We start from the raw sequence: 15,955 nt of genomic DNA on the forward strand, positions 1-15,955 counted from the left end.
AGAAAGAGCAGTTATGACAAAGTGATACGTATGTTCAAAGAGCTGTTCAAGATTATTACTCTGATTGGAAAAATTCACCGTAAAAGCTGGAGCACCCACAGTGAAACCAACTATTTAGTACTCTCTGGAAATAAAAGTGGCGTAAATTTATTAACGTTGTGAAATATTACAATGCTCTAAGACTAACAAGATTTATCATAGAGCAAAGCGAGGATCTCTACTCGTGTCTATGAATAACTTAAAGACTATTGTGACGTCGCAGAAATAAATGACACTGTCTGAGACGATCGAATAGTTTCCCAGACTACTTGCCGCATAGCAAGGATGAAGCATTTAGGTGGAATGTTACGGGTGATTACATTGCAAGGGTTTGAATAAATCAATCTGGAGAGATTGTGATAAGCAGAAGCAATTTTAAACGGAGTAATGCAAATTCAAACGAGAATTACGTAGCATTGTGCGATTGCTCGCATTTGGCGAAAAGTCATAATGGAGTGGTTTCCTTCAGTCAAAAGTACTACTTTTAGTCATTGAAATAGATAGAATAAGCAAAAAAAAATTACATGGACCCAGAAAATACTTTCATTTTCCCAACAGTTTTTTTTTAAATTAATTTTTTAAAATGTCCGATTTTTCAAACAAGGCGTGGTCTAGATGACGTCACAAATAATGCTTTTTTGGCACATCTTTGTACCGCATTTCCACGTTATGAAAATCAAGCAGCGAATTAAAATTGCGCTCTACGCTTGCTATAAACCCTATCATTGCCAATACACGTGAGTAAAGATGCGAATTAAATATTTTGTTCTGTGAATGACAACATTGAATGGCATTTCATCATTTGTGATGTCACACGACAGAAGTGTAAACAATGAAAGCGCACAGATTTAAGTATTTTTTTAAAAATATTAAACTTAAATAAATTATTCAAAAAATAGTCAGATCTTATGTTTTTAAGCATGCTTAAATGCTTTTGAGAAAAAAAAACTTTTAAAATTTTGGAAACGACCCCACATTGCTTTCATATGTGTTTTGTCAAATATTAGTGGATGGTACTGTTAGCGCGTTTCATGAAGTGAATCACAGTTGCTATTTTCTCGCTTAAAATGGTCGAATGAATGAAAAACACGTGTAAAAGTGAAGATATATAAGCTAGATATCATTTTAAGGGTGCACGCAGGGGGACAAAGGATGAGGGTTTACCTCTCTCAGAACCCTTGGTTAGCAATATTTTTCTGGAAACGAAAACGGACCACTTCATTTTATAATAGGTAGAATTAGCAAGAACGAGCAAGAAGTAAAATCTTGCGTTCTCGCTGATTTTACCTATTACAAAATGAAGCGGTCCGTTTCTGCTTTGACTTCACTCGCCATCTCCCCGTGGTCAAGCTTTACAGTATGTTGATTATTCGGACAGGCCTGAAGCGATATACATCTAGTTCACGAAAAAACTGGATAATTACACAACTTTTAAAAAAGGTTCATGGCAGGAGGGGTACTTCCCCTCGACACGTATTTCAAGCTTAGGTCTGGCAGTTACAATACCGCAAAACTGCACATTGCAAATGATTCAAATTGCTTCAATTTTCTTTTGGTATTTTACGAGACTAAACGTGTGCGGAAAATGTTGCTGCTGCTATCCGTTGATTTAATATACTGCACAGAACTTAGCTTTGAAGTCAGTTAAAGACTGAGAAAGATAAAATAAATTGTTTACTGTTTATATGTTTTTACGAACAACGAAGATTAATACATATAGTGGCGGGGTGATGGAAAACAAAAGCTTAAAATTACGTTACAGGTGATAAAATCAAAAATTTGAGAGGAAAAAGTTTTCTAAATACAGTACTTTCTTACGGTTAGTTTTATTTATACAGGGGTGCCACAAACAAGACTGCGTCATTGAAATTTTTAGGAAAGTTCATTTTAGAGGTTTCGTTTTTGACTTAATTTTGGCTGCGGGTCTCGTTTTATGGGGGCAAGGGGTGCTCCATAACATTCTAGGGAGATGCTGCGCAATCGGTCTTACGGGGATGGGCACCCTGATTCATATGTTACTTTCACTCATGCATCCTCTTTGGTCAGTCAGGCCCTAACTATTTTTGGAGAAAAAACAACGCTACTAGAGATCCTATATACGGAGAGATAGGACAACGGCGCTCCGATCTCCGCCATGTTTAGTCCAAGTGTTGTCAGCTCGGAATGCTGCGCCGTGTGAATTTTTAGCTTTCCCACGGAATATAGGACATAAAATCTTTAAAGAACAGACTGATTTTTTTTTCTCCTCGTATTTTCATTAAACGGCGCCAATCATTTCGTATCGTCATAGCGCTTGCAAAGAATTTTTTTTTCTCAAAAACTTGTTCATAAAGAAAGAAAACAAACAGATATTTGTAATCTGCACATTGCATTTCATAATATCATAACTAACTTCCATTTTTTTTCGATACAATGTACAGTGATATTTGGTTCAGAAGATGCATTACGGTCTACGGGGAGTGAGCATCTTTGGACATAAGATGGTCGCCGTTCCGAAGTTGTCCGATCTCTCCATATTTAGGATCTCTAAACGCTACGAGATTCAAACAGATAATTGCCCGAGTAGCGATTAGATTTTTATCACGGGATTGGGAAAAAAAACTTTTCTTGATCCTCCTCTCTCCACGTGAGCGCCGTCGGAAAGTCAACAACTGCAGCGAAGAAGATAAGAAAAAATAAAAATCATATTTAGGGAAGCAGCAGCGATAAAGGCGACGTCCTCAGGAGAACAATGGTCAAGGCCATCCAGCAGCGACTGGGCATCTTCGCTCTTCCTGAAGACCCTCTCTCGGCTCCGATAAACAAGTCTCTCGAGAAGCCAGAGGTAGAGAAAGCCCGGTAGCACGTGATGCACACGAGGAAAAAAAAAGAAGAGTTGGTTTCGTCATATCATCTCGTCCAGCCGCGTTGGAATGGAATGATACAATTCTCTCCAGATGCTTTGAATGATTGAAGATTGTTCGTTAGCAGCATTTTGTGCAAATGATTTTTTTAAATTTTCAATCCTTGGAAATGAATGCGTCGTTGTTTTCCACTCCTTAGTATGAAGGAAGTGTTCGAAGATTTTATTTTTATTTCACCTTTAGTATCCTTTTTTACAATCGAAATATAATGGGGTGGTTTCCTTCAGCCGAAAGTACTACTTTTATTCACTGAAATCGATAGAATGAGTAAAAAAAAAAAAAATAACATGGACCCAGAATATACTTTCATTTTCCCAACAGTTATTTTTCAATAAATTTCTCAAAAATGTCCGATTTTGAAAACAAGGCGTGGTCTTGATGACGTCACAAATGATGTATTTTGGCGCATCTTTCTACCACGGTTCCACGTTATGATAATCAATCAGCGAATGAAAATTGCGCTCTACGCTTGCTATCAACCCTATCGTTGCCAATACACGTGAGTAAAGATGTGAATTAAATATTTTGCTCTGTGATTGGCAACACAGAATGGCATTTCATCATTTGTGATGTCACACGACAGAAGCGTAAACAATAAAAGCGCACAGATTTCAGTAATTTTTTTAAAATATTAAACTTAAACAAATTATTTAAAAAATGGTCAGAGCCTGAGTTTTTAAGCATGCTCTTTCAGAAAAAAATACTTTTAAAATTTTGGAAACGACCCCATTATGAACCTAATTGGTTTGACTAAGTAAGCATAAATTATTCTAAAAATACCATGCAAATTACATAAATTATTCTAAAAATATCATACAATTAAATCATTGTTTTAACCATGCAAATAAATTCCTTTTATTAGAATACAGGATAACTTCGATTTAACGATACAAGATGTAACGATTCTCTCAATCTAATGATGCATTTCCCTGGCCCAGATTTGATTGCATTAAATGTCTCTGCTCCTCGATATAACGACAACTTTTTCCAGTCCCTTAACAATCGTTAAAGCGGCGTAATACTGCATTTCAATTTTACACCGCGAAAAATGTGTGAGCCGTTGGCAGCGGCGCGGATTTTAGGCGTGCTGCGATGCTCAAGCATCGGACGAAATATGTCAGGGAGTGCTGGATCCCTCACCGCAAGTAAGCAGATTAATATGGTAAGGAATGAAGGGAAAAATCTTCGTAAGGATGAAAAAAAAAAAAAAAAATTAATAAATAAATAAATTTTGACATTTTGAATTCAAATTATGTTTTTCGCAATCACGAGAGTGTGTATGTAGGCGTGTGTGTTTGTGTCTGTGTGTAGGCATAAGTGTGTGGGTAGTTGTGTAAATGAATGTGTGTGTGGGGGGGGGGGGGGTTGTATGTGTATGTAAGCATATGTGTTTGTGTCTGTGTGCAGGCATGAATGTCTGGGTTGTTGTGTGTATGTGTTTGTGTGCGTGTAGGTGTATGTGTGTGTATGTGTAGGCGTGTTTGTGTGTGTGTATGTGTATGTAGGTGTTTGTATGCGTGTATGTGTATGTAGGTGTTTGTGTGCCTGTATGCGTAGTTGTGTATGTATGCACGTGTTTGTAGGATATGGATGCAACCTGGAGACGGTTTTCGCAAGAGGAGCAGCATCGTGAGGCGGCCGGTCGACGGTGATGCTGCAGAGGGTGCTGGCGGGAAAATAAAATGATAGGACCTCAAAACAGTCAAATGAAAGCAATAAGCAATCGTGATTACTCAAAAAAAAAAAGAATTTTTCTTCCAATCTTCTTAAATAATAAAGGAGATATTTTTTCAGCGAGCTGAGTGGAAAAAGGGTTTTTTTGGTTTCAGAGACTTTAGGGTTCAGTTTCGTCAGCATTAATCTCAACACAAATTAAACCATGAGATACGTTATACAACTAACAATTATGTACAATCAAGTGAAGAGCAATATTTTTCTCCACATACCAACATTTTAACACCACAGTATCGCGTGTGGCAGGTTCATCAATCAAAAACAAAAAATAAATAAAAAATTAAAACATTTTTAATTTATCGTTAAAAAGGATTTTTTTTTTTTTTTTTTGATTAAAAATACGATATTTATTATTTGTAAGATGCTGGGTGAGAGGAACAAAGAATTACCACCTGCCGCATACATTTCTAGATAATATTCTAAAGACCGAATATATATAACACAAACCCACAAATCAAAAAAGTACGCGAAAAAACTAATACGCACGACGAGTGCTGATATTTAAACAAAATTAACGCAATTCCTTACCTCATCATTCATTCACTTTCGGAGAGAGAGAAAAAAAACTTGAAAAGGAATTCCGTTTTAAAAATCACTCGTCATTTCGCTTTCTTTTTTCGAACATAAAGGAAGAGAAGAAAAAAAAGAAGGTGGAGTGGCAAGAAAAGAGAAGGCTCTTCAAGGACATCTTTCTTTTCGTATGAAAACGAAACGTGTGTTCTCCTTCCGCGTTACTTTTACGGGTAGAGCAGAGTAAGCGAAGTTTATTAGCAGCAGAGCATGTACCTCACTCGCTAACAATGTTCCATTTTATTTTGAGGCATACAGGCAGAATAAGGAGCAAGGAAATTCGATGTCATGTGTCTGGTGGGCACAGTTTTGTTTAATCAAGATAGACAGCTCAACTGCGGGAAAAAATGCTCATCTTGCGCTCAACTGGCATGACTTGCTGCAATCTTTCTCTGGGTGAAGCAGTCTCACTCTGGCTGCTATTAACGGTAGCAGTCACGATGCCATTCTTTTTGCAGTTCGCTTCAGGGAAAAAAAATATAAAAGTTAAGTTGAATTTTGTCATCTTGAATTCAAATTACGTTTTTCGCAATCACGAGTGTGTGTGTATATGTAAGCGTGCGTGGGGGATATGTGTGTGTGTGTGTGTGTGCATGTGTGTTTGTGTCTGTGTGCAGGCATGAGTGTGTGGGTAGTTGTGTATATGTGAGTGTGTAGGTGTGTGTGTGTATATGCTTGTGTGTAGGTGTATGTATGTGTGTGTAGGTGTATATGTGTGTAGCGTGTATGTATGCGTGTAAGTGTAGGATATTGACGAAACCTGGAGACGGTTTTCGCTAGAGGTGCAGCATCGTGAGGACCCGGTCGACGGTGATGCTGCGGAGGGTGCTGGTGGGAAAAATCAAAGGAACGTCAAAAACAGGCAAATGAAAGCAATAAGCAATCGTGATTGCTCAATAAGATGCTTTTCTCCGACGTTGTTTTCTAAATTCATTCCACTCTGAGTTACACAGTCTCATTCAGACTGATCTTAACGTCAGCAGTCACAATGCAATTATTTTTATATTTTTTACAAAAAAGAAAGAAAGAGAGAGAGAGAGAGAAAATATGTGTGTATATATATATCTAATTTGAATTCTAACACTTTGAATTCGAATTATGTTTTTCGCAATCACGAGTTGCGACAGGATCCTACTCATTGGAGGCTATTGTTTCTGGAAACGGCTCATGTCCTCCCAAGCTGCCCCTCCCCCTGGGCGGTTACGTGTGTGTATGTGTGTAAGGACTTGTATGTAGACGTGTGTGTATGTAGGAGTGTGTGTATGCAGGACATGGACGTCACCGCCTAGGAGGAGGAGATTCCGGTGGACAGTGCTACTAGTGGAGGCTAGGACCAGAGGAGCAGCTCGTCCTCCGGTGGACGGCGGTGCTGCACAGGCCCCTGGTCCATTCTGAAAAAGGAACCGGACATCAAGGACGGTCAAATGAAAGCAATAAGCAATAGCGATTGCTCCAAAAAAAAAAAAAAAACACCCATCGAGCATCCAGCCCCTGGCATTGATTTGAATTCCGACATATTGAATACAAATTATGTTTTTGGCGATCACAAATTGCGATAGGACCCCACTCCTTGAGTTTCTTGTTTCTACAGATGGCTCCTACTGCAATCATAAATGCGAAAAACAATTTAAATTCAAGACGTCAAAATTCAAATTAATGCCAGGGATTTTCGACATATTGAATACAAATTATATTTTTCGCAATCACAAATTGCGATAGGACCCCACTCCTTGAGTTTCTTGTTTCTACAGATGGCTCCTATTGCAATCATAAATGCGAAAAACAATTTAAATTCAAGACGTCAAAATTCAAATTAATGCCAGGGATTGAATGTTGTGTGCTGGATGTCTAAAGAGGATTGTGTAAAGTCGAGAGGATCATGGAGTCGATTCCGAGGGACATGGACACTAGGATGCCCCCTCCCACCCCCGGCCAAAAAAAAAAAAAAAAACAATTGTTTCTACCTAAAAGGAAAAATATAAGAGGGTGAAAACTCGACTTTCGGTTTATTTGGGACACTACGGCTCAGGAAGAGGGTGCACCAGCGGAGGCCGGTGGACAGTGCGGCTCGAGGAGGTACAGGATTCAAAAGTGACACGGAACGTCAACTTCCATCGAATGAGGGCAATAAGCAATTCATAATTGCTCAAAAAAATTCAAAAAATCCAATCATTTTTTCTCTGCCTTAAACAAACAATTATTGCGAAGTTTGCTTCAAACAAATCAACATACTGTTTTTTTTAATGGTGATAAGCGATTGTTGCAATTCAACGCTGATGGAATAAATCTACTCCACTCTGTGGCACAACCTCAAACTAATATCAGCGTTGGGAGTTGCGATGCAGTAATTTCCATTATTTGGCTTAAAGTAATCCAGGGACCTTCTGTTTTTAATGCCTATAGCCACAATTAATGCAATCTTTCTCTGATGCTGCCTTTTGAATTCACGCCGCGCTTAATGGTAGTCAAATGGGGCAATTAATTTGATAGTTTGCTTCAATTAAATCAAAAATTCTACTGAATTTGTTTGAACTGCAAAAACACTTTTTTTTTTTTTGAAATCTTTCTCTAACCCTCCTCAGCAATATACGTCAGCAGTCATGACGGTTTTATTTTTATAGTTTGCTTTAAATAAATCAAGAAATCTATTTATTCAGACTTGATTTTTAGGGGTCCCCCCCCCGTACAGAAAACTTTACGTTTCTTTCTTAATATAAGTGGGCGTATTTTTGCTGTTTTTCTATAAAATTTGCATTACCCTTTGCCCCCCATCCCTGTCCTTCTAGGAAAACTCGAAGTGACGGGTCTGTATTTATTTTTGCCTCAACAAACAATTTTTTTTCTTACTGTAGTTTTAAAATACATCTCATTAAGTTACGTAATTTATGCTTTGATTGTCAAAAATCCAAGGAAAAAATCTTTTTTCGTATTCGATTTAAACTCCGTGCTATGGACAATTAATTTCATATGAATACAAAAGCAAAACAAGAAAGGAAAAAAAAAAAACATCGAAAGAAGTGTAGGTGATTCAACAGATATTGATGCAATCAAAAAATTGATAACTGCAACGAAGACAACGTTGAAAGTCACGCATACAGGCACGCATTAAGGGGTTACAGTACCTCAAAAATGATGAAACGATCAAAAAAAAAAAAATTGTATTGCTTATTTCAAAACTAAAAACTATTCTGAACACCGGGGAAAAGTTTCATTGCCGTTAGTTCAAATATTTAAAAAGTTATGAGGGGTTTTAGGCCATGCTCGCTATGCGCTCTTATGCAAAAGAAAAACTTTAAATTGTTGTTTCTCGATGATGGTTTTTTTGTGTTTTCATGTCATTAGAATCCATAAGGATTTTTTTTTCTATTAAAGATATAACTTTAAAATAATACTTTTTGCAATTGGGATAACATATTTGATAAAACTGTGCATTGGATAAGCATTTTATAAATTACTCAAATGTTTAGAGCATGTTAAACCTTTAAAAACCAAATTTGAAAAAAAAAAAAAAAAAACTTTGATTTTTTACATAATTAATCACAGAAAATTTTATAATAAACTCATAAGCAAATGAATGCACAGATTTTTTAGAGATGATTATAGTGGTCATTTAGCAAAAAACTTTTTTTGAATTAGTGCAAAAATAAAAAAAGCCTTAAAGATTTTAAAAAGTTGAAATTTTTCTCAATTTTTTGAATTTTTAAAAAACTTAGGCAATATTTTTAAATTTTGAAAATAAATTTGTGATTATGAAATAAGTATGCATGTTATGGTTTCAAAGAAACATAAAATTTACATAAATTTTTAAAAAAATGTTTGAAAGGTACTGTGACCCTTTAATTAAATTAAAAAGAACCAATGACAAATGCTGAAAACCCACGACAGATACTTTATTACCGTTAACCTCGGTGACGAATCATCATAAGGGTCAGATTAATCTGAGCATGTCAAAAACAAGGGCAAAAGCATTGACGAACTTTACGTCCAACATCAATTTTGAACAAATATTCCTTCTTTTTAAACTCCAATATTTTTCGTTAATTACAAACTGCTTTGCGAATGAACACGAAACTGACAACTTGAACATTTCTTGGAAACGCGTCGCCGAGGCACCAATTCTTCCTCCCCACAGCATCCGATAACAAATCAGATAATTATCCCGGAAAATCAATCAATAACCAGAACAGTTTGCAAAAGACGGAGGGCGTACGAGAGAGCAAAGACAGAACAGGAGCGCGACATTCTGAAGGAGTCTATTTCAGGATTGGCACTTTTCCAAATGTATCTTCAGATAATTCAGAACATGTGTAGAAACCACAAATGATGCCTGATGAGCATAATTTTGAAATGAAGTAAAAGAAACAAAAGATGAATTTTATTCGTACATTCAAAATGAAGGGGAAAAAACCATGACTGAGATAGTAGACTATAGTTACAGTCGAGTCCCGACTTACGCGAGGTATGCGTTCCAAGACTCCTTGCGTAAGACGAAATTTCGCGTTGAAGAAAAGGGTATGCATACAATTTTTTTTTTGAAACATACCAAATTCTTTTAGACACTTATAAACACTCCTCATACTGCTTTAAAGCATTCCTCATCTATACTTTAAAATTTCTTATAATTAAGAACTGTTCTTTTACTGTACTTAAAAATAAAAAAGGTGCAAAAAATAAAAAAGGTGCCTAATTCTACATAAAAAACTGTTAAGATGCTCAAAATAAACGATCAATGGCAGGGAAAGACATAAAATAAAACTACATGGTACGTACATCACTTATACTTATTTGTCGTGTACCGTCGACGTACTTTAGTTGTTCAAGCATATCGAATATCTTAATTTTTTTTTTGCCAGAAACTTGCTTTTTCTTCCCATCTTTCAAACTTTAGATGAAACAGTGCTCTAAGGTGCCATTTCATCAACTTTAATATTTAGAAAGAAAAAAGAAAGAAAAAAGCCGAGTGGTTACTTGATGCATTAACAAAACGATGCGTGAACTAGTATGGTGAAGGGAACTTCCGCTCTCAGTGACGTTATAGGGATAAAATATATTCACTAAATCAGTATTTAGGACCCAATAACGAAACCCATAATTCCTTCCAAAAAAATTCGTATTGCGGACGAAGAATTCGCGTTAACCCTAAAATTTGTTACTCGGGAAAACTCGCGTTGAAGCCATTTCGCGTAAGTCGAATCGCGTTGTAGCGGGAATCGACTGTATAGTGGTTATCCCTCAAGATAAGATGAGAGTTAAATGGAAAGAAATATACCAAACAAATATAAAGTACTAGCTGTACCCGACGCGCGTTGCTACGCCAACAAAAAAATACATCATTATACTGATTTTCACGACAATCGGTTGAACGGGGCAGGCGAGTGGCTTCAATGAGCATATTATGCACCTTCTCCGTTGAAAAATACATATATATAGCAATTTTCATAATAATCGGTCCAGGTATCAAGTGAAGCCGTGACTATACTCAAATTTTGTACTCACACAGTTTGCAAGATCAATCAATCGCTAAAAATATCAAATAGAAAAAGTTTTAAATCCCCCCCCCCCCCCGTTGCATGAAAAGCCATAAAACAATAAAGAAAGAATTTATTTGTTCAAACTCAAGAAAAATGGCAACAGCTAACTTCTTATCAATGAGATCTTTCACGCGAATTAATTTCTGCAGCCGATCATTTTATTCGTATTTATCCAATGGATTGTGACTTAAATTGGAATTAAAAAGGAACTATCGATCGGATTTTTTTCGAACTGGTCTATAAACATTCCCAAAACCAAAAATAACAAACGGTGAAAGTTTCAGCCAAATCTGCCGGGTAGTTTTTGAGTTCATGGATGACATACAGACAAACATTCATTTTTATATATATAGATATAGCCCCGATTTAACGATCGTCAAGGGACTGAAAAAAGCAATCGTTAAATCAAGAACATCGTTAAATCGGGGAGCATAGACAATTAGACATTCAATGCAGTCAGATCCGGACTAGTGTACTGTATCATAAATTGAGGAAATCGTTAAATAGGGTATCGTTAAATCGAAGTAACATAGATATTTTGTAATAATGTATCCGTACATATTGTTAAGAGTTCGTGATACAACTTCCAACTTTCTTGAAAGGACGACACAGTTCTTGAGAAAACACAGGAGATTTATTTACAGCTATGTACAGGAAGCGTAGTTAAGACAGCTAAATCAATCATCAGCAATTAAGCAAACATCAATTAACACCGTAAACTCAACGGTTACACACGTATTTACATCCAAATACGCAAAAATACAGCTCAAAGGCTTCACAAGCAAAAACTAACTCGAGACTGACTCCCTCGTGGGCCGTGGCTATTTATAAATCTCGAAAGAAGTTTCCACAAAATTTGAAATGCTTCTCGTATATTTTTTTTATTCATTCACGAATCTTATCAATGAAAAATAGGGGGACCGTATACTTCAGTCGAATGTTAGGGGGTTGTATGAACATTACAAGAAACTATTTACAGGTTACGTTACTAAGATAATTTTAGTTGAAAAATAACGGAATAAACGCCAAATTTAGCTAGATTACAACAAATTAATCACAAAAATAATTACTATTTACAGAATTTGTAAAAATATGTAACATAATGTTACATAGATACAAAACGATAAATATTAAGAGATTTTTAAGAATGTCACAAAACAGGCTAAAAGTGGAAAAAATATGCAAAAAAAAAAAAAGTAAATAAAATTAAATTAAAAACATGAACACGAATGCATATCACTATCAATATAAAAACAAATATAGGTTAGGTCAGAAGAAAAGCTGAAAATACGAAATTAAATGTATAAGATTCATGTCTATTGTTATAAATATTTTGTATATAAAACTATGCAACAAGACAAGCTGAGAGCAAAATATGCGTCTAATGTAAACGAATAAACATATAAATATGAACAGATGAACATGTGTCTAATAACCACGAATAAATAAAGAGATTTAGGGTATGCAATAAGGTAATCTCATATTAAAACAGTAAATGTACAATCAAGGCCTTCACATAGGGTAGGCAAGGAGAACACAACAATGAGACACCGGATGGACATAAGCGAGATTGAAAATTTCAACACATTTTCTATTTCCAACTTGAAAAAACAGGAAGCAGGCAATAAATGAGTTGCCAGCACGACATGATAAAACCAAGATGAATATCATTAAGTTAAGTCTACAATTTATTTTAAAATGATTTAAATGTAAGATTTACAAGGTAAGGACTGGCGCATATAGTGGCGGATTTTTTCCCCTGGTGTTTGTTGAGCAAATAAAGATTAACAAAAAAAAAAAAAAAAAAAAGTAACTAAAAGAAATAATGGATTTGACGCTCCCCCACCCCCACCCACCCAAATGCAGGTACTTTGCCATTTTTGAATTTACCATGCAGTGGTATGAAATTCATGTCGTTTTGTAAAGGGACACAAAATAAAGTAACCATTATTGTTCGTAACACAAAGAAATAAATAAATAAATAAAATTAAAAAAAAAATAATACAATATGGAAATGCTATAATTTAATTTTTTTTTCTTTTTTTTTTTTTTTTTTTGCGCTTTTTTTTCAGCGGAAACCAAATAAGCAAGATTGTACAATAAAGTCAAAGTACACAATGGGGTTATTTCCTTCAGTCAAAAGTACTACTTTTAGTTACTGAAATTGATAGAATGAGTAAAAAAAAAATAACATGAACCCAGAAAATACTTTTATTTTCCCAACAGTTATTTTTAATTAATTTTTTAAAATGTCCGATTTTGAAAACAAGGCGTGGTCAAGATGACGTCACAAATGAAGCTTTTTGCCGCATCTTTGTACCGCGTTTCCACGTTATGATAATCAAGAAGCGAATTAAAATTGAGCTCTACGCTTGCTGTCAACCATATCGTTGTTTGTAAAGATGCGAATTAAATGTTTTGCTCAGTGAATGGCAACACAGAATGGCATTTCATCATTTGTGATGTCATAGACAAGAAATGTAAACTATAAAAGATTACCGATTTAAGTATTTTTTTAAAATATTAAATCCTATGTTTTTAAGCATGTTCTTTCAGAAAAAAAAAATACTTATAAATATTGGAAACGACCCCATTACTGCCCTTTACCTGCCCACGGCAGAAGAGTACTGCCTAAGAAAATTAAAAAACAAACTGACCACCTTTACTGACGTTCGAAGAAACAATGTTGCACTATAAATACATACGAAAGTAAAATGTAGACCTGCTCTAAAGATAGAACTGGAATAAAGCACCAACGGATTATCGGCAATTAAAGCAAATAATCGCGAAATGTAATACTCCATTTCAACAAAAGGTTTAAGTAAATATCAATAATTATTCTCTCCAGGATACAATTGGAAGGAAAATAAATTTAGAACACTCGACTGATGAGCACCGGATATGATCCGTTATTCATGGCGATTGTTTAACACACCTGGTCGCGTTCCATAAATATTATCCTATTAGGGCGCGAATGATAAATGATGTTGCTGTTTTTGGAAGAAAATGAATGAGCCAGGAAATGAAGGACAATCAAATCAAATTCAATAAAAACTAATATTTTTTTCTTCTTTGATTGCAAAATTATTGAAGGCTTCGATTACGGGGAAAAGAAAATACATGGTAAACAAGTGAGCACCCTTATTTGTGGTTGGTAATAGTCCGTCCAAAGAAATTGAAGAGTTGCAATGTCCACGGTAGTATCACATATAAAAGTAGTCAAGTAGGGGAATGTGGGGAAAAGTGAAACAGTTAACACAACGGGCTTTTTTTCAAAATGAACAAATTGGAAATGTGTTCTGAAAATAACGGTGCATAAAGAGAGCACAATATATTTAAAATAAAACTTTCATCTTATACATATAAAATCTGAGTATCTATCTATCTATCTATCTATGTCCAAGCTTCTTCTCCCGAACGACAGTGAACTGACCATCGAACCAGGTATCGATGGATTCGTCATCTTCCCGTCTTCATGTTTGGCTATTTAACATAATCCTCCGATAATAATTAGCGGAGATATCAATTAAAAATTATTAATTATGACTCTTAGATTTCAAAATAAAATCCATATTTTTCGAAGGCTTTCCTCCATTCAAATTATTATTCAGTGCTTCAACTCAACTTTCCGGATGAACGCTTTTATTAAAATTTACAGCGTGAAGAAAATCATTGAGATGAAAGATCTGTTGCCATTTCTTTTTCTCGAATATGAACAGGTAAAATTCTTGTTTTTGTTTTGAGGCTTTTCCTGTAATCAGGGTGTTTAAGTTGTTTACTTTTCGATTATTTTGCCGTAATCTGCAGCAAAATTTTGCTGTTTTTTTTTTTTTTTTTGTTCAAGCCTGATTGTTAAATACGCGTCACATGACATAACTTTCATTTTCGAGGAGGACCGTGCACGTCGTAAAGTAAATGAGTGATTTACAAGTTATTTGAGTTCTTTGAGGGTTTGTACCTGAAAAACGGATTGATGTAATTCTTGTACGACCATGTGGATAGAATCCATCCAAATATTTATCTGAGTGGTATGTTGCATTAATAAACACCCGGGCAACGCCGGGTAGTAGACTATTTTATGTAAAAAGCGGATTGTTATTGTGCATAAATATTTCCGATATAGTCTATCAGATGTAATTCAGTTTAACGTGAGTAAAGATTATAGTTGATAATGCATATATTTTCCCCTTTTGTGCTGACTGAAAATGTACTCATAACTTGTATCATTGATAACGATTATTAACGTTGATGAGGTGTTTTGGCAAAAATATGTTTTACTGGTGTTTTGCAAACCTTGCTTTACGCGCATTTATTTATTCCTTAACGCGTTAGAAACTAGTGTCAGTGTACTACAAAAGCATCAACTGGACTGCTCTTACATTTTTTAGGTAGCCCGTGCAACGCCGGGCACGCAGCTAGTTGAGACATTAATTTCTGTTTCTGGCAGTAAATCTGTACCTACAAAATAAGGTGAGAAAAGTACTTTTTTTTTCATGGAGCAAAGTGAAGGGAAAAAAATCAAATGAAATATTTTCTATTCAAGTATTAGAGATAATATTAATAAAATGAATGAATAAAATAATGAATAAATTTCTGAAAGAAAACGAAACAATTAATGAATAAATAAACTAGTTCAATAATTAATAGGAGAGAAAAAATAAATGAGTGAAAAAAATAGAGAATGAATAAGAAAATAAGAGAACGAATGAATGAATAAATAAATAAATACGGGAATTATTTAATGAAGGAATGCAAATGAAATAAATAAGTAAGTGGTTTTATAAAGGATTGAATATGTAATTGAAATGAACTATTTCATTTTGCACCATCCACTGTGCCCCGTATGCACTTGGCTAACTGTACAAAGCATTAAAAAAATTAAGCTTATTATTAAACAAATAATTGCTGCACCGAATACTAGCAAGTCTCAATTAATATTGAAAATGTTAGTAATAAAAACATTGTTATATAGTAAAAACAAAAATAATTTTTGATTTACAACAAAATACGAAAATACGATCATCAATTTTTTTTTAATTGCTTGTATTAGCATAGTCTTTGATTTTCTGAGGTAACTTTTTCTTGACTGGAATCGACTACATATGTTACTATACAGTAAAAATATTACTAGATAAGTGGCGCTAAAAGCAGAGTAAATATTTTAACATTACATTTTGC

The 15,955-nt window shown here is 34.9% G+C and overlaps 1 protein-coding gene across 2 annotated transcripts in view; it reads right to left on the reverse strand.

The window, feature by feature from the left end:
* The window catches only part of LOC129221151 (hypoxia-inducible factor 1-alpha-like), a 493,631-nt gene that overhangs the window by 146,967 nt on the left and 330,709 nt on the right, over positions 1-15,955 (reverse strand). The window lies entirely within an intron of this gene.

The sequence above is a fragment of the Uloborus diversus genome, chromosome 4, assembly GCF_026930045.1.
Source record: "Uloborus diversus isolate 005 chromosome 4, Udiv.v.3.1, whole genome shotgun sequence".
Classification (NCBI taxonomy): Eukaryota; Metazoa; Arthropoda; class Arachnida; order Araneae; family Uloboridae; genus Uloborus; species Uloborus diversus.